The 20,155-nt window shown below is 42.2% G+C and overlaps 1 protein-coding gene across 8 annotated transcripts in view; it reads left to right on the forward strand.

Moving 5' to 3' along the window:
- ARHGEF3 (Rho guanine nucleotide exchange factor 3) overlaps positions 1-20,155 on the forward strand; it is a 309,293-nt gene that overhangs the window by 169,100 nt on the left and 120,038 nt on the right. The window lies entirely within an intron of this gene.

Consider the following 20,155-nt stretch of genomic DNA (forward strand, 5'->3'; position numbering starts at 1 on the left):
TTACGAGCTTGGTGCATCTGGTTAGAATCTAGAAAAATTCCACCGTGCTATTTTAGAAGCTTGTTCCAGAAGATGGACCAGATGTTTGTCCACCTTCAGAGAAGTTAGCAAGTTGGCCCAACTCAGCAACTGGGTGGCCTGAAGGCCAGAAATCTCCAGCAGCATGGCTGAGTGAGTGGCTCTGGATTTAACAGATCTTAGTTTGAATTAAGATTCTCCACTTACGTTTGTGTGACACTTTTCCTCACCTCTGATTCCTCCTCTGGAAAACAGGGATGAAAAGACTTAACCTAACAAAATTTTTGTGAGGATCAAATAGAGCAATAAAAGTGAGAATACTGAGCACATTACCTGACATGTACTAGGCACCCACCAAATGTTAGCCTCATTGTGTTTTTCTTTAAGAGCAGAATTTTGCAAAACATATTTAAGAGACACGGTAGTTGAAAACTGGTGATGATAGAGGTAAAAAACTTCCTTGGATTTTCCAGGCCCATATCCTTGAATGCTTAATTTCAGTAGCTTTCTTTGTGTGGCCTCCTTGTCTTCCCATGGCACAGTGGGATGCTTACCTGAGCCTCTGATGCCCTCCTTATTTGGGGGTGAGGATGGGTAGGGATTCAGGATCTCCCTGGGCCCCCCAAGTCTATTCACCTTTTGCATGTCTTCGAGTTTATACGCTGTGCATGTTGTATCCATCTAACACTGGACCCAGGTCTTTCTCCTCCTCTGAGACCAGAGAAGCCATTGTTGTAAGATGAGAAGGCTTCTGTGCTAAGAACTGGCGCATGGTTCTGGCTCTGCCTGTGACGGTGTATCTTCTCCGCTCTCTGGGCCTCAGTTTCCTCATTTGTTTATTAAAAAGGGATTTGAGATCAATTATTCTACATCCATTGTGAAAATTTGAATCTTCATAGCACATAGATTATTGGGTTCTTGTCTGACGACATTTAATTATCCATGTAAACAATACTCTTTGAGTTATTTTTAATCATTGCAGAGTTTTCTGTGCTACAAACAGCCATGATGGAGTGAGCCTGAGCTATCATCTAATTAATGTGCCTGCACATTTTTATTTCTCCATATGGTGTTTGTTCCAGCCCGTATGCCGTCAGATTGAAGGAGCTGGACCAGTGTACTAGGTGGCCGTTGTAACATTACTTCTGGGTCTTACTTTACTCAGTGAATGTTTATGATCATTGACAAGTATAATCTATGGAAGTTTCCTTATCAGCAATAAGTTCTTTATGTTTGAATTTTTTAAATTTTGTGGCAGTTATTAGAATCATTGGATTTCAGAATTTAAATAGCCCTTAACCATCATATATTCTTATTCTCTCACTTTGAAAATGAACAATTAGAAGCCCAGGGAAGTATAGTGATTTAGGGAAGACTTTAATCTAGGTCATTTCTAAGATCATGCCTCATCTTTCATTATTCCTGAACCATATATATTTTTTTAAGAAAACATGTTTCTAGTAGCTTTTTATCAAAAATCACTAAACTCTTTTTTATGAAAAGATTAGTATTTGCGATCATGAGTTGTGATTTGTTTTTTATTTCTCTCTCTCTTTAACTATCTCACATCATGTTTTGTCACAGTAAAGAGACTTTTATCAAACATAAATGTACCTTTATGCCTAGGGATTCAACTGTAGCCAAACTCCTTTCCGATTTGCCTGGCATTTTTCCTGAGTCTTAGCAATATGGATTCCAGAGCCTGGGCAGAGTTCCCTCCAGATATTGTCACACAGTGTTATAATAATTGTAAATGTTAAGAGAATCCCAGAAGCTGCTGGAGGACATGAAAACTGGCCTTTGTGCAGCTTTACTGACTGTCCAAGTCACAGGAAGATGACAGGATGTGTGACTGAGATGTGGCCTCAGAGGAAGTGGTACTGATTTCAGCGCCTTACACCTAGCAGGCACTCGGTAGAGATGAGTTGAATCAAATGAAGTGGTGGGTGAAGTCACTCATGAGAAGATGTTTTGCCATAAAGGAAACGATGTCTAAATAAATAATGAGTCAAATAAATTAATTGTTCTGATAAATGGCCTTTGTAGGCTATTCAAAGGTGCTTTTAAATGGTGATATCCAGTAGAGTTATAGTCCCTTGACTAACCAGGAGCATTACTGCGAAGTTGTTTGGAGCCCATTTCTATGCGTAGTGGAAAGTGGTATCTGAAAAAGAGGTGGGTTCCAATGGGTGACTCATACTGGAGGATGCGAGGGTTTGGGAAAGTAATATTAGTAACTCTCGATTTTCGTTCCATTTAATAAGTGGAAAGACATTCACTAGATGTCTTTGAACAAGAAGTTGCTAGATTAGGGGACAGAGGTCTTTTGGGGGTCATGGTCAAGCTTCTATTGAGTCCCAGCCGAACACTGTGTACACAGTATTACCAAAAGTGAGTTCTTGGTAAATACTTATTAGTTGGTGGATTTTAAAAATAAAAAATAGTGACTTCTTTAGGATATGGGGAATTCAACACACATACCACTTTTAAAAATATATATCTGCGACAGAAAATTGGGAAATGTTAATGCAGACAAAATCTTCCCCCTTTGATTAAAAAGTACATGTAGAGCCCGTCAGGGTGTTCGAGTGATAGTAACACCAGGCATTTCCTGCTGACATCTTGCTTTATTCTAAAGCCTCAGCTGACGATTCTGTTAGGCGCCTAGAAGGGAGTTTTCCTATTACACTCCCCTCCAACCTCTTATTGAACTTGGGTTAGAGACCAAATGGGGATGGATAAGCTAAGAAAAGAGCTTATTGTTACAGAACGGGATCCTCAATTGTTTGGGGGACCACACACTCCTTTAGGAATCTGATAATAGCCCTGAGCTCCATGAAATTTTACAAGATTGATGTGTGAGTTCATGGGCCCCATGGAGCCCAGCCAAGACCCCATGTTAAGAGTTCCTCTTGCAATAATATTGGAAGGATCTTAAAGCACAGTGACGTATCAGCAAAGAACTATCCTCCCACCCTTCACCCCTACCACTTGGCGAAAAATGAATTGTGACTGGTGAGTCCACACTATTTGATGACATAATTGGTCTCTATTTTTTCCCACCACTTTACCCAATCCACTAGCTGAGCCCCCAGCTTCCTGGCAGGATAGAACACAAAGTGTTCCAGGAAAAAAAAAAGTAACCTATACTTTTGAGAACAATTTGCAGTGTGGAGAATGCTTCCAGCAGCCACCTACAGATCTCCTCTCACGTCAAAGGATATGAGTGGGATGATTTCAGGGACATTTCTTCCCCCACAGCACTTTTCTGGCTTAAATTCTAATGGATGAGAGACACCTGAGTGAGGAGCCGGGGTTTCCCCCAGGAAAAGCCCCTGGTGGAAGAGCCCCTGTGCCCCTGACGGAGGGCACCGCTTAGCACCAACCATCCTTTCTCGAAAACAGATGAGTTCGGGGGGGAGTATAAAAATATTTCCCAATGATAAAAACAATGTAAAAGATGAAAAGGAATATATGTTCCTTGCAGAAAATTTGAACAATAGAATTCATCAATAATCCCATCACAGAGCAGTAGCTACATTTCGATGTGTTACCTTCCGGGCATTATACACACACTCACTTTACAATTTCTTCATTATGAAGTAGTGCAGACACACAAAATGGTGTAAAGATAATATAAAATTCCCCGTAGCTCTTAACAGCCAAGCCAAAGGCCCTCCTCGCAAACCCCTTTCTCTGCTGAGTGTAATGTTTATTGTTGCCTTGCCTGTCTTTGAACTTGCTACATACACGAATCCCAAAGTAGCACTTGTTTTCAATCAGCTTTTAAAGCTTATGTAAGCACATGGTTTTAAAAATTGAGATCATAACATATATTAATTTATTCATGTACTTTACATTTATTTATTGAGATCATGTCACCACATCTTGAAATAGTCCCCAAGAACATTATTTTTAGTAACTATAAAGTACATTGTCAGATGGATGCTCCAAATTTATTTAACCAATCCTTTATTAGATATTTAGATAAGTTACAATTTTCCCCTCTTATAAGTAACATCGATGGGTATTCTAGAGTACCTTTGTATAATCTTCTATTAGAAGGATAAAAATGGATAAAATATGAAGTTCCTGGCTAAAAGGGTATAGATATTTTTTAAACCCGTGAACAGGTTTATAGTCCTTCTGGTGGTGAGAGGTAGAAATGCTGTTCAGAGCAGTTGAGTATCTTGTACAGAAACTCAGAGTGGGGGGATAGTTTTCACCTTTCTCTAGCCCACCTCTCCTTGAACTATATTTGTGGTCCCTTGCTAAGTCCATGGCGTTATATGGGACACCTGCTTACACCCCTTCTGTGGGAGGAATCCTTCCCGCTGCCCTGGTGGGGATGGGGCTGGTGGGGGGCTTCCTTTCCCTGCTGGTGGGGCTTTCCTGGGGTAGCAGTCTGAACCACGACTGGGGGTGGGATGAGATCCACTTAATCTCACAACAGTCCTGTGATCATAGGTATTACCATACCCTTTTTGAAGATGAGGAAACTGAGGCTCAGAGAGATAAGCAGTTTGCTCCAAGTCCCAGCTTATTGTAGATTCAAGCCCAGGATGGTCGGATTTCACAGCTCCCCCATACTGCCTCTAGGACAGGAAGGAGAAGAACGTGTTTGGCTCCATGCTTCTGGTGGTGGATGATGTATAGGGCATTCATCCGGTCTCACGGGCAAACCACCTTTGATGTTTATGACATATATCCCCGAGTTCCCATTACTGTGCTTTCTGATTACCTACCCTGTTTCATGGATGCTCAAATCACAAGTGTTGATACAGAAAGGGGAAAAGCTTTCCTGTCTCGATTGAGCCAAATGATGCTTCATTGCTAGGATATGTTAAACCAGACACAGAATAGCAGCAGGATTATTTTATCTCTGCTCAGCAGAGTCCAGATAATTTAAAAAGATACCATTTCTGTGGTTTTGTTTCTTTTGGTCTCTTTTGGAACTTGCTAACTGGAAAGGGTAGCCTTGCCCCCGGCCAGTATGAGGCCTTGATGAATTATGTGGGTTTTAATAATGCTCTTATCGCTAAGGAGACCAGGCCTGCCTCTGTGTTTGGGTCTTCATTAGCACACGCTTGTATTTAACCTGTTGGCATTTTTTTCCGTTTGGATTTATGATCTGCCCTTGCTGCCTGTGAAATCCTTTGGGCCTAAGATAGTGGAGACCCTATGCCGAGTTCAGGGTTGTTCTCGTGCTGCCAACTCTGATGGCAAATTTGCTCATTGTTGACGAAGACACATCTCATCTTGCCTGTGCCCTGATTGAGTGGGTGGCGGATTGTAATAATCACTGTGATCTCTTTCTCTTTGATCCACCTCTTCAAAAGCACAGTGACAAAGAAATTCCAAGCCGCTTCAGGACATACTCTCAGAAGTTAATGATGTAGCCAGTGTCAGTCATCGTTTACTACTCCCCTTCAAAGTGACACTGAGGGGGCCTATGTTGATGAGGTTTCTTGTGCTCCAAGAATACCTGTTTGTTTGAATTTGTCATCAGAATTACAAACTTTGGGAGCTAGAGACTGAACGCCACTCTGAACCTTTGTTTCCTCACCTGTAAACTGAAATCATAACAGTGTCCCACCTTTGATTGTAAGGATTAAAATAAGTTAATTCATGTAAAGCACTTAGAACCTAGCCCATAGTAAGCAGAACGAGTACTAGCTGTTGTTGCTGTTGATTTCATAATACAAAATTAGCTTATAGTTAAATTTGAGGGTACTTGTTGTTGGCACCAGTATTTCACAAGTAGAACTGGTCTTGAAATTTTAAAAAATGCCAGTATATGAGGAGACATATACAAGGAGTTTTATTACAGAGTTTTTTAATAGTAGCCAAAAGCTGGAAACAGCAGGAATATCTGAATTGTACAGACTTGTAAGTATATTACAAAATATAAGTATAAAACCCAATTATAGAACACATAAAACATAAAGTGTGCTCCCAGATGTTCATAAATACACTTGTCCATGCAGAAGAGTAGGTGTGGAAGACGGCACATCGTGCCGGGGACGGCGGTGATGCTGGGAGACTGGAATTGCTGGGCAGGGTGGCTGGGTTCCAGGGGTTCTTGACCTTTGACGTCTTGTGAAACCTGTACACAGCCCTTCCCCTCAGAAGACTGTTTATATGTGCTTAAAGTGAAATACATAAGATTACAATAAAACCCAGTTATATTGAAATACAATTATCCAAATATTTAAAAACAAGTTTGTAATAAGAGTTACATACGTGCGTCTTAATTATTGCATTAAGTAATGAGACCTGGCAACAAGTCTAATAACTAATATACCTAACATGAGATAAAAGTAAATGATATGTTGAAATACCCACAGGAACCACACTGTGATTAAAAAATATAGTGATTTCTATGGTAACAGATTCACGGGTCTGCAGATGCTCCTATGATTTCTAGCCTTTACTCACTTTGGAAGGAAATGCTGAATTTCAGTTCCTAGTGAAACTAAAGATGTTTTTTTTTCTGTCCAAGCTCACAGATGTCCTCATTTTATCCATGGACTCTTTGGGAATCTGATAATTCTAGGTTAAGTATCCCTGTTTAAGATACTCAATCTGTTATGATTAGCTTTGCATTGTATTACTTTAGTAATTTAAATGACTGAGGTAAACAAATACAACAAATATAATTAACTTTGACCTGTTGGTCTATGAGGATGTCAGTGTTTTAAAGAAAAGAATGTAAAACATTAGATAAAGGTAAGACACAGGGGTAATACTGATGTTCTTAGGAAGACCTAGAAATCACCATTAAATCAGTTCCCAACACTTAGTGTTTAGATTTTTCTCTGAGACCAGCTTAGCTTTTTGATGTAGATAACTTGAATCACCCCAATAGTTTAGTAGATGATTTTTTCTGCTGCTTCTGCTATTAGAAACATAATTTTAAGGGAGAAAAATGTCCTTTTTTTAAAAAGAGATAAATACTGAAGGGTAGCATGCCATGATATCTGTAATTTACTTTTGAATACTTTCACATAAAATACAAAGTGAATATTTTAACTAACATGTCCATCATTTTTTAAAAAATCAAACAGCAGAGATGGAGCTCACAGCCCCTTGACCACACCCCCTCCCTCTGACCTCCGCGGGTCTAATCCTGGTTATCGGCTCAGTCTCCTTCCAGATGTGTAGGTGTAGTCAGACATATAGGTAGATGCAGATATAAAAATTAGTCTGTGGTGGTATTTTAAGGACATAAGTGTTGTCATTTTTTGTTTTGCCTTGCAATTTGCTTTTCCTTTTCTTTTAAGTAATTTTATTTTTTAGAGCAGTTTTAGGTTTACAGTAAAACTAAGCAGAAGTTACAGAGAGTTTCCATAAACCCTCTGCCCTCACGCAGGCAGGGCCTCCCTGTGCCATGGACACCCCCACCAGAGTGGTGATAACGGGGAAGCCTATACATCGTAATCACCAGAGTCGATCGTTTCCCCTCGTATTCACTTGGCGTTGTACATTCCATGGGCTTTGACAAATGTGTAATGACACAGACCCACCATTACAGTGTCTTACAGAGTCGTTTCACTGCCCTAAAAACCCTCCGTGCTCCACCTGTTTATGTCCCCTGCCCCCACCCCCTGACAACACTGGTCGTTTATTGTCTCCAGAGTCTTGCCTTTTCAAGTATGTCACGCAGTAGGTAGCCTTTTCAGATTGGCTTATTTTACTGAAGCTCCTCCAGGACCTTGAGAACTCACTTCTTTTTTAATCACTGAAGTAATATTCCATTGTATGGACGTGGCACAGTTTTCTGATCCATTCACCTGGTGAAGGATAAGTCTCGCTGCACTGCTGCTCTTTCATGCACAAGACAAACGAGTCATGGCTTATGTTAACCTGATTCTCCCCTGAAGGGCACTGTTGCTGTTTCCAGTATTTCCCAGTTACAAACGGTGACTATCCTCCCCCTCTAGAACAAGTAGTGAAGTCAGTGTTAAAAAGTGCCTGTGGACACTTACTCTTTAATGTTAGTGTGAATAAAATTAAGTTGCCGTTTTTTTGTGGTTCACATCCATATGCTATTTTGTTTCCTCCCTAGACACCAAAGAAAAGCAAACAACAACCACAGTTACCAAATGCAGATCTGAACAGGCTGTTAAAATTAGTGGAGAAGGAAAGTTTTGTCTACATCATGCATGCTTCCCCTAATAGTGTGTGCAAGCTTTAAACCTAGATACCCAGAAGTATCATCCATGGTTTAAAAGGAAGGAAGGAAGGAAGGAAAGAAGGAAGAAAGGAAGGAAGGGAGGGAGGGGGGAAAGAAAGAAGGAAGGAAGAGAGGGAGGGAGGGAGGGAGGGAGGAAGGGAAGGAACTGTAGTTGTGAATTCAAGGAATAAGTTTGTTATATTGACGAAGTTTACATTTCAACTGCCTCATTTTGCAGTTTATCATTAATTCTATTTTGACTGAGATTATCTGCAGTAAAAAAATTCACTTGAAAATAAATGTTTTAAAATGCTTTCTCTTATGATTTCTTTTTCTAAAATGTAGCCTGAGTCTGTCCACCTGAAAATTATGTAAATTATCTTGGTTAGGAAGTTCCATCCAGGCTTCCGTTCCCAGCTAATTGAGTTTTTCCCCAAATGACTTATATAATTGCATCAAGCCTCATCTTTGATCTGGTTATACATTCCTGGTTTCAATAGCAGAAGTTGTTTTTCTTTTTTTCTTACTTTTCTCAATTGTGTCTGATGATCATTCTGTGTGAAGGAAAGCTGGTACACTGACTTTTTCCCTTGACATTTACTGTGCATAAACTTTTTATATTGCTTGACTGATACTTAAATTCTTAGGTAACTTCTCAAAAAATGTCTAAAGAGTGAAGGGTCCAGGAGCATCCTCATGGTTTGTGTGTCTTCCTCCACCCTGCTGTCTAACTCACACTGTTATGTGTGGATCATTTTATGGAGAGAGTCGACTCAGTGTGAGCAGGTGGTTTCTCTGTCAGCATCATTTCCTGGCTGGTATTGATGGTGAAGCACCTGAAACTGAACCGCAGGCTTATCTTCAGGGGTCGTAATGTCAGCTTTGGGTTAACTCTTTAGACGGGGAATTTAAGGTGTTTACTGTGGTTCTTTCATGAGCATAGTGACATTTCCTCTTATGGTTTTATAAATGAGATTTCTGTTACTCCCACACATCTCAAAATATCAATTTCTATCAATGGAATCTTCAAGGAACACTAAAATCAATATATTTAAAGTGTTTTTTTGCCTTTACGTGGTAGGGGGAAGTGATGCTTTTGCTGGCCAGGTTATATAAATTCCAACCAAGGACATATTTATCACTATAGAGTTAATGAATTTATTTGTTTATTCTTTAGTTCATTCACTACTCATTCATGCGCTAATTCAATCAACTGGTATTTATTGAGCTTTACCCTGGGTCAGACACGAAGACACTGAAGGAAGTGAAACTTAAGACTCGGTCATCTGCAGACAAGTGGAAATTGCTCTTAATTTTGTTACAAGTTAACCAAGCATGGACCAGGCATATCTACCGGTTTTCCCCTTTCTGTAAGGGAGTAATTCCACATGGTCGGTTTTGAAAGAAATAAATTTTGCTATAGATTCTTCTGGTAACATTTATATCCACCTTAGAGTATCCTTGAATTTGGCTTATTTTCTTCGAGCTGGAAGGTCAGAACCTGAAGGTTCACCTGGGGAAGTGCTTCCCATTGTTTTATGCAAAAGCTGTCCTTGAGAAATTATACTGTGTGGCTGGCGGGTTTTGCATCTGTGCTCTCTTTACAGGGAGGCATTAGGGACTGGGAACACTGGATTCCGGAGCAAGATCTCTAAAACTTTTAGACCTGACAGGGACCTGGGAGAGATTATCTTGCTGAGAGCATTTCATTGTGTAGTTGTGGCAGTTGAAACTGAGATAATCAAGTGTCTTGCCCAAAGTGGCAGAGGATGAGTGAAAATACAAGTCCTAGGACTGGACCTTAAATCCAGGAGAAGGTTGAAGCTAACACTTCTGGTTTTGGCATTTTGAATTCTAGCCTAACCACTTCCTAGCTGCGAGACCTTGGACAACACATTCAACCCCCTTGTGTTATGGTTTCCTTGGTTGGGAAAACACCGATGAGGATAGGGTTGCTGGAAGGATTCAATACAATAATGCAAGTAGGACCATGCACAATGTTGCAACAAGCAAGGATACTTACTATTGATATTGTAAAATAATCCAAGGCTATGGAACAGGGATATTGTCTATTCTAGGTAATACCGTTTCCCGGGTGCCCAAGAAAATGGCGGGTATGTATCCAGCCCTCAGTTAAAATTTGTTGAATGGATTTTTTTCAAATGTAAATTTGGTAACTCTCATAAAGGATAAATGATACCAAGCAAGAGAAAATAACAATGATGTTTATGTGTTGCTTAAAACAAGAGGGTTGCGGAGTCCTGTGCCTTTTTAGGTGGAACAAGTTTGTTTTTAAATGAGCCACTTCTGTAAATAATAATTAATAGAGGTATTTGACAAAATGTCTCAGCTGTTGATTTCATCCTGCAAAGCTTGATTCACATCCAAGCAGTCTCAATCCACAGGTGACGGGTTGATAACACCACTGTCAGCTCTGCCTTTAAATAGAGCCAGAACCACACCATCATCATCTCCGGTGGGACCACCTTTATCAGGCCCCCATCATCTCCATGGTGGCCGGATGATTCCAGGGGCCTCCCACATGGTCTCCCTGCCTCTGCCCTTGACCCTTTGCTGTCCACTCTCAACTCAGCAGCTGGAAGGTTTCTTTTAAGCCTAAATCACATGCTGTCTCTTTCATGTCTCCCTCCTCATTCAGTGGCATTTCCGCATCCTCCTAGTGATCCTTGAGGTCCAGCACAGCTGGGTTACCTTGCTGCTTCTGGACCTCATCACCTACCCCCTCCCCTTTCTCTGTGCACTCAACACACTGGCCCTGCTCTTATTCTCCTGCGTTCACCTCAGGGCCTTAGCGATTGCTGTGTCTCTCTATGTGGAGAGCTCTTTTACACGCCCATGTGACTGGCTTCCTCCTGTTCATTCTGTTACCTCTGCAGTTGTTCTTAGCTGGGCTGTTTTGTATCCCTATGTTGAAAGTCATCTCCATACCCCACCCCCAGTCCATCCCTGCATTCCCTACTCTTCTTACCCAACTTGATTTTTTTCTTCATAGTATTTATCCTCACCTGCTGCATGATGTGTTTTCTACTTATCAGAGTCTGTCCACACTAAAATATAACTTTTATTTTATCTTTCTGCTATAGTCCTAATATCTGGGGTGGTGTCTGGCACAGAGTGCGTCCGGTTAACGTTTGTTGGATAAATGAATGAGTGGCCGCTTTGTGGTCTATGTGTTTCATGCTGTCTTTAGAAGGTTACTATAAACATGAGCTGGATTTATCTTGGCAACACTTTAAGAATGTCTGTCTTTCTCTATACATATATTTTCATCTCCTCATTTTTGAAGAAAAGTCATAAAACCAGAGGCCAAACCAAGGCGTACCTGAAGAGACCTCGTGGTATACAAAGTAAGATAAGTGAATGTAATGCCAGGCTTTTACGAGCTAATAAAATAAATCAGCCCGAAGATAAGAGGATATAAGCAGTGTGGAATGCACACACGATTTCTGCACACGTGGAATCGCTAATGCCAGTGCTTTCGTGTCTAACCTGAGTGGTACTGTGGGAATCTCTCAAGATGATGGGAGGGACGGAAATTTTCTGTTAAAATGAAAACCATCCCCCTTTTGAGGTCTCAATTTCTTTCCATTTAACTGGTATTTACTGAGTGCAGAGCACTGCTCCTGGTGTCCACCATGTACATGAGAAGGTGAGAAGTGTGTGAGAGTTGTCAGTCACACTCATCTCTGGTCGATCTGTTTAATGGAAAGGAGTATAGTCCAGGCCATTTAAAACAGTGGACTACCAGCACATACATCATTTGTATCTCAGCCTGGAATGTGTTCTGGAGATAACATTGAAAAGCGAGCGTGCCTTGAATTCTTGAGCATTCTCAACACTGTGAAGAAAATAAGAAAGCCGTTTTGGAGAGATTCAACTTGGTAGGGACTAGAATGGGCCAGGTTCTCCCAGCTGCACCTGGATGGAATTCTTCCCCACTCGCCCTCCAGGGTTAGTGGAGGAGTCTCACCTGGGCAAGTGATGCAAGGCACCTGCCACGCTGCCCGCCACCCCCCACCTTCTGTGTTTAGCTCACCTTACTTGGAAAAGGTGAATAAGGCTGTGGCTTAAAATGCCTTTTATTGACTCTAAGCTTCGAAGACAGTGGAAAACTAAATAAGAGGTGCTGAATGGACCCCAAAATGGACCTGAATGTCTCCTAGCTTTATTATGCTAATAATTTAAAAGAAAAAAGGGCTTTTTAAAATTTGCTAATAACCCAAGAGGCAGATGGTTCACCTGTAGCTAACAGAAGCAGCCGCTCTTTGCGTAGGACTCCCATGCTCGCAGATAGCGCCCCACCAGCCACCTGTCCAAATGTCATCAAAGCCACTAAATTCCACTGTGGAGACAGAAGAGAGAAAACATCTTCTTAACAGAGTTTGCTTCTTACAAATTTGAATATGATATTTAGCTGAAAAAACTTTGGCTTTAAGTAATTTTAGATTATCTTCCTCTAATCAGAATTTCACATTGTTTTGTTTTCACAAGGGAAAGGGAGTTTGCTTGTGGTTATGTTTCTGAAGAGCCTTTTCCACAGCTGTTGACAACTCTCTGCTCGCCCTGCTCTCTTTGCTGGGGCAGAACCATTTCTTCTTTCTGGCTCATCCAGGCTTTGGCACATTGCGTCTCTGCCACACTGCTGCCTTAAGTTGCCCTGTGTTTCTCTGTGACAGTGTCTGTCCCTAACACAACAAGCAATTGAAGCTGAAATTTAATTTAAATTATTGTCAGATTGCGGAAATAGGCCTGCCATGTGCGTGCTCTTCCCTGCGGGGAAGTGGAGGAGTGTCTGAAATGAGAAATGAGCTGGCTGCTGGAAACAGTCGTGAAGAATGTGTCTGAAAACAGGGATGGTATGTAGGGAGGGTTATCTCCGTGTGTTCTATAATGAAGGGCTTGATCTATGGGCTCCCGGGAAACTGTAGTAAGGAGCAGGAACTGCCATTGGGACCTGGAGGTTTTGTTTAGTTTGGGAGCTTATGTTTGACTGAAGGTCTCACATTGTTGGTGGAAGTGACATTTTATTGAGTATACTTTGAAATGTTATTATATTTTATGTGATGTTGTCTTAAAGATGCAAGCATGCTTCTGAGAGAAGAGTATCAAGTAATTTCCCTCTTCCTAGAAAGGTCTGTGTTAAGTGGCATCAGTCATTGAATAGCTTCCCAAAGTACAGGTGATTTGGGAGACATGTCTAGTCCTCAGTCAAGGGCCTTACATGCATGTTTAGGTTCTTCTTCTCATTTGTTCTCTCATTCATATTCATGTTGATCGAGCATCTCCTGCACTTGCACTGTGTTGGTGGTGAGCAGATAAAATGGTGAATGAGCCAGGCAAGGTTCTGGTGACTTAGAGTCTAATGGAGGAGGCAGATGTTAATTAATAATCACAGTATCAAGAACATAATAATAAACAGAAATAAAAGCTTTGAAATGAAGAGAAGCACGCTGCCAAGAGGGCATGTAACCAAGGACCTTGACTTCGTCGTGGAAGGTCAGGGAAGGCTTCTTTGGGGAAGTCCGATATGAAGGAAAGGAAGATGTTAACCCAGTTAAAGGGAAAAGCGAAAGAGTCGCAGCATGGACACAGCATGTGCGAGGGTCCTGTGGCAGGATGGAGCATGCTGCTTTGCAGGCAGGTGTGGCTGGTAGGTGGGAGGTGGTGAGACTAGAGCAGTCAACAGAACCAGACCATGAAGACCCTCAAAGGAAGTGGTCAAGATTTGGATTGTTATCCCAAGAACGGTAAGGAGTCACTAGCAGAGGTGCGGGTGGGGTGGGGAGGTTAAGCAAGGATGTGGTTTGTGTTTTGAGAAGACTCCTCTGGCTACTGAGTGGGGAACACCTTTGAGGAGGCCAAGGGTAGAAGCAGAGGACCAGAGGGAGGTGGCCGTGCTGTCCTGAAGATGGTGTCTGGGATGTAGCTGGAGCAGATGAGTGTGAGGGACAAGTGTAGAGCTTTGTATCTTTACTGCCTTGTCTTTTTGCACTGTTCAGTGTAGATTAGAAGTCTTAGGTTTTATTTTGACTCCTGTCATTATGTTGCTTTCAGACCTTATACCTGTGCCTTTGCCTGTCTGGATCCCAGTTTCCACATCTATAAAGTAATATAGTCAGATTACTTCTTTTCCAGTGCCAAAATTCCCTGTGTCCACGCCAATTTGGGTACCATGGGTTTTTCAGGTAAATGATTAAACTGTAAATACAATTAGATGTTGGTTAATAATGTGAGACCCATATATAAGTTTGCTCATGTAACCACCTTGTTTCGAGTCCATCTTTCTAACTCCTTGGATGGTGGAAGAAGACATGAATAGGGCCTAATGTGTACTTTTTCATTTCTTATAGCAAACACAAGACTGTTCTTTCATTAGGATGCTGTCTCAGTCTCCTTAGGCTGCTATAACAAAATACCATAGTCTGGGTGGCTTAAAGAGCAGATCGTTGTTTCTTACAGTTCTGGAGGCTGAGAAATCCTCCCTGAGGGTGTCAGCAGATTCAGTTCCTGGTGAGAGCTCTCTTCCTGGCTTGCGAACAGTCACCTAACCTTCTCACCACGCCCTCACCTGGAGGAAAGAGAGACTCTGGTCTCACTTCCTCTTCTTTTAAGGACACGAAGCCTACCATGCCCCCTTACACTCATGACCTCATCTAAACCTAATTACTTCCCCCAAACCATCCCATTGCGGGTAGGGACTTAAACACAAATTTGGGGGGGGACATAAACATTCAGTTCAAAACAGATGACTTTTTAAAACACACCAGGTGTGATTCATTAGAGAAACAAAACAAAACCCTTAGTATGAGGAGGAGTGAAAGCAGAGGTTCTAATGAAGCTGCCCAGTGTACACAGCCTAAATGAAGTGGAAAAAAAGCTAGAGGAGTTTTTGCTAAGGAGCTTCATTTGACTCTTCTGTCCTTTGATTTGGGAATCCTTTGTCAGCAGTTGTAACAGTCACGCTTAGGTGCAACCACAAATAATTTCCAGTGGAGGAGTGTTGATAACATTTTATTGCCCTGAAAAAAAAAATCTAATGACAGAGCCAAAGGAAAGGCAGAAGGTGTAATTTTCTGGTCAGCCTTGGTCAGCTGCCCACAGCAGCCTGGTCCTGTGTAAGTCTTCAAATGAAGATACATTGCCATGGACATGGCCCCGGGGTTGCACAACTTGGCCTTGCCCTCAGAGAGGAGCCATGAATTCAGACAAGAGCAGCACTGTTGACCTTCAGACTACAAGGGGACTGCTTTCTTTGTGCTGTGTCTCCCAGTGAAATAATCCTGATAAAAGCTTTTTGTTTAGCCCTTGCAACAAAAAAGCTGGGATTTAAGGAAGGAATATCCCCCCCCCCCCCCCCACCGCCCCAGTCTTAAAAAGTGGTTTGATTCTGGACTCAAAGTGGGCATGGGGCTGGGGGAGGGTTGGTGTAGAGAGGTTCTTAGGTCATTTTCGGGGATCTTGTTGCAGCTCTCACACTTAAAGACAGACTGCTTACCATGCCTTTGCCTCTGTATTATTGTTCCTTATGAATTCCAAGTGGTGGATGGTGAGGAGGTTCGGCACTTACATTTCCTTTTGCTTCCCCATTTCAAGCTGTGGATGAGAAGCTGTGTTTCTGACTCTATCAGACTGGCCAGAGGAAACCCACCCCCTTTCTTTACGTATTCTGTCATTGTTATATGGGTTTTGGGGACCACTTGAGAACTATGAGCGTTCAGTGGAAGTAGAGCTGCTGCTTAGATTGGAGGCATTTGGAAGAGAAAGAGTAAAAAACAAACAAACAGAATGAAGTTAGGTTTCAAGGACCCTTAGAACAGAGAAAGGAGGAAGACTCTGAATGAGGCTCATTCTCCGTGTGGGGATAGAGGGAGTGCTGTCTGGCAGGAGCTTGTGGGCTGAGCACAGGAATTGGCAGTGGTGGACTCCACTCCTTGCTGACTGCACAGCTCCGAGCAGCCCCTCTCCTGGGAGCCCAGCAGAACTAGGCCCCTACATCCCCCCCCCACCCCTGCATTACAAGCACAAACTTCTTTAAGAAGCAGTGATTCGGGGGCCTCTTCCACAAAAGCAGCAAGAGAGGAAATCCCAGGTCTGGAGAATTGCGTGGAGCACCTGCTTTAGCCACTGCTCCATACTCTCTGCTGTAAGCAGATTGCCCTCCTTTCCCTGCTAAAAAGTAGGTTTCCTTTTTGCATGTTTTCACCTGGGAAATCTAGGTTTTAAATTCTGAGTATTTGTGCTGGTTTTGTTCCAACCCTAGATAGTGGAACTGGGCTCCATTCCCTTCAGCCCTAGTTTGCTAGATCTTCTGGAGCCATCCCTTGACTTCTGTGAGATAAAATTGACCCTAAGACTATTCCATGTTCCACCTCCCCCTGAAGTTGATGACCAAGGTCCCAGACAGATGGTGCCAGAAGAGGAAGGTCCCACCATGGCCCTACAGCTACTTTTATTGTAATTTATTTTTAAATTACACTTGGCATACCATATTGCATTAGTTTGAGGTGTACACCCTGGTGACCAGACACCATACAACTTTCCAAGTGATCATCCCGATAAATCCCACACCCATCTGACACCCGACATAGCTACCACAACATCACTGACCACATTCCTTATATTGTACTTTACATCCCCATGACTATTTTTAATTTTTTTTTAATTTTTCACTTATAGTTGACATGCATTATTATATTAGTTTCAGGTGTACACCCCAGGGATTAGACATTACATAACTTACTAAGTGATTATCCATAAATCTTGTACCCATCTGACACCAAAAGTAGTTATTAGAATATTATTTACTATATTCTCTAGGGTGTACTTTACATCCCCATGACTATTGTGTAACAACCAATTTTAACTTCTTAGCCCCTTCATCTTTTTCACCCATCTCCTCAATGCTCTCTCCCATCTGGCGACTGTCAAAATGTTTTCTCTATCTATGAGTTTATTTCTGTTCTGCTTCTTCATTTATTTTGGTTTTTAGATTCACTTGTTGATGTTGATAGAAATGTATTTGTTGTCATTTTATTGTTTATATTTTTTACCTTTTTTCCTTTCTTTGTCTTCTTAAAAAAGACCCTTTAACATTTCAGGTAATACTGGTTTGGTGGTGATGAACTCCTTTAGCTTTTTCTTGTCTGGGAAGCTTTTTATAGTCCTTCAATTCTAAATGACAGCTTAGCTGGGTAGAGTAATCTTGGTTGTGTATCCTTGCTTTTCATCACTTTGAATATTTCTTGCCACTCCCTTCTGGCCTAAAGAGTTTCTCTTGAGAAATCAGCTGGCAGTCTTATGGGAGCTCCCTTATAGGTAGGTAACTATTTTTCTCTTGCTGCTTTTAAGATTCTCTATTTATCTTGAATCTTTTTCATTTTAATTATGATGCATCTTGCTGTGGGCCTCTTTGGTTCATCTTGTTTGGGGCCCTGTGTTTCCTGGATTTGTATATCTATTTCCTTCACCAAGTTAGGGAATTTTTCTGTTATTATTTTTTTAAATAGGTTTTCAATTTCTTGCTCTCTCAGTTCTCCTTCCAGCACCCCTATGATGCTAATGTTGGTATGCTTAAAGTTGTCCCAGAGGCTCCTTAATCTGTACCCATTTTTTAAAATTCTTTTTGCTGTTCTGATTAGGTGTTTTTTGCTTCTTTATATTCCAAATCAATGATCTGATTCTTGGCTTAATCTACTCTACTCTTGATTTCCTGTAAATTATTCTTCACTTCAGTTAGTATAGCCTTAATTTCTGATGGTTCTTTTTTATGGTTTCCATGTCCTCTTTCATGCTGTTGAAGTTCTCCCTAAGTTCCTTGAGCATCCTTATAACCATTGTTTTGAACTCTGTATCTGATAGATTGCTTATCTATATTTTGTTTAGTTCTTTCTCTGGAGTTTTGATCTGTTCTTTCATTTGAGCTATGTTTCTTTGTTCCCTCATTTTGGCAGTCTCCCTGTGTTTGTTTCTATGTATTAGGTAGAGCTGCATTGACTCCATGTCTTGGTAACATGGCCTAATGTAGTAGGTGTACTTTAGGGTCCAGTGGCATAGCATCCCCATCATCCAGTCTGGGAACTCGAGGTGTGCCCTTTGTGTGGGCTGAGTACACTGTCCTCTTTTAGTTGAGCCTTGATTGCTGTTGGCAGGTCAATGGGAGGGATTTAGCTAGTCCAGTGAGCGGCAAGGACTGGCTGTGACCACTGACCACCAACCTTCACCCTCTGTGAAGGATCAGCTGTGCAGGGGTAGGGTGGTAGTCATCTGATGTGGTCTATAGCTGTCCATTGGGTGCACAGGCTTTGGGGTTTCCTGGGTGGTACAAGCCAAGTTCAGTCCCCACCTATGTTCTGCCTGGGGCCACTCTGCATGAGCTATAAAGCAATCTGAGATGGCTGCTACTTGTGCTGGGCTTGCTGGTTCCCAGGTGAAGCCAAGCTGTGAATCTAGGTTGACTGCTACTAGAGCTGGGCCTGGGGACACTTAGCAAGAGGTACAGGGTCAGGGGCCTGATTGAAGCCAGCTGTTGCTTCTTTGAGACAATTTAGGAAGTTGTAAAACATGAGCCAAGACCAGCCATTTGTGTGAAAAAGCCACTGTTAACAGCTTGGGTGGGCTCATAAGTTGGGTGGGGTGTAGTCTCAGGGAATCACCAGGATGGGGGAAACACTGTTAGCCAGGTTGATGGAGTCTCAGATACGGTTTTGTGGCTTTGTTGGGGGAGGGTTCAGAGAAGGAACAATGGCCTCTGCCCGCTTTTCTCTCCGAGAGAAAGCTGTCCCCCACAGGTTGGGTGGGGCAGGATCTCAAGGAATCAACAGGGTAGTGCACATAGTATGAGCCAAGTTGATGAAAACTCAGATATTGTGCCACCCTGCCAGCTCTGTGTGTGTGGTGGTGGTAGTAGGGTCTCCGAAGAGGAACAATGGTTTCTGCCAACACTTTTGTCTGGGAGAAAGCTGCCCCCTCAGCCCTCACCCTGATGCCAGACAATTCAGTTGTTTTCTCATATGTCCCTGATACCTTTTGAGCTGCTGCTGCAGAGCTGGAGCTCAGAGGGAGTGAGTCCAAGTAAGTACATGGGTCCTTTAGGAGGAACACCTGGGACTCCAGAAGCCCTTCGTTTCACTCAGCCTCAATCCCTGCTGGATTTTATAGCAACAAGATATGGGGAATATTTATTGGGACTTTCCTCCTAGCACTCGAACCCTGGGCTAGGAGGCATGGTGTGCAACTGGGACCCTACACTTATCACGGGAGACCTCCACAGGTGAGATATCTCTCCCAGTTTTTATCTGCCGCATAGGGTTTGAGACCAGCCCATTCTATGTCTCCACCCCTTCTACCAGTCTCTATGTGGCTTCTTCTTTAAATCCCTAGTTGTAGGACTTCCATTCAGCTCGATTTCAGGTGGTCCTGAATCATGGTTGTGCTGTAGTTTAGTTGTAATTTCGGTGGGTGTGGGAGGATTTGAGTACCACGTTTACCTGCACTGCCATTTTGACTGGAAGTCTCCCATCTTGTTCTGATCTCAGCTTTCAACGCCACTTACTTGTATCGTTATCAGGGTGAGGGCTGAAGGGGCAGCTTTCTTCCAGACAAAAGTGTTGGCAGAAACCATTGTTCCTCTTCGGAGACCCTGATATCGTCTGGGATAACCTTGTCTAATGTAGTGCATGCCCTCACCCAGTGCTGCCTCTTGGCAATTATTGCAGTTCACAGGAAGGTAATCCACACACACAGACAGGGCCTCCAATTGTCCTAATCCCTGCTGTTGCTCCAGCCCCTAGCACCTTCACAGATGCTGGCCAGGGTTCAGTATCAGAGCTGAGTTTGCTTCTCTTGAGCTTTTTATGGTATCAACCTTTTGATCATATATGTATATTTAATTACTAGACTTAAACCATAAAATAGTTCCTTTAAAATCTAGGAAAATATATT

The sequence above is a fragment of the Desmodus rotundus genome, chromosome 8 (assembly GCF_022682495.2).
Source record: "Desmodus rotundus isolate HL8 chromosome 8, HLdesRot8A.1, whole genome shotgun sequence".
Taxonomy (NCBI): domain Eukaryota; kingdom Metazoa; phylum Chordata; class Mammalia; order Chiroptera; family Phyllostomidae; genus Desmodus; species Desmodus rotundus.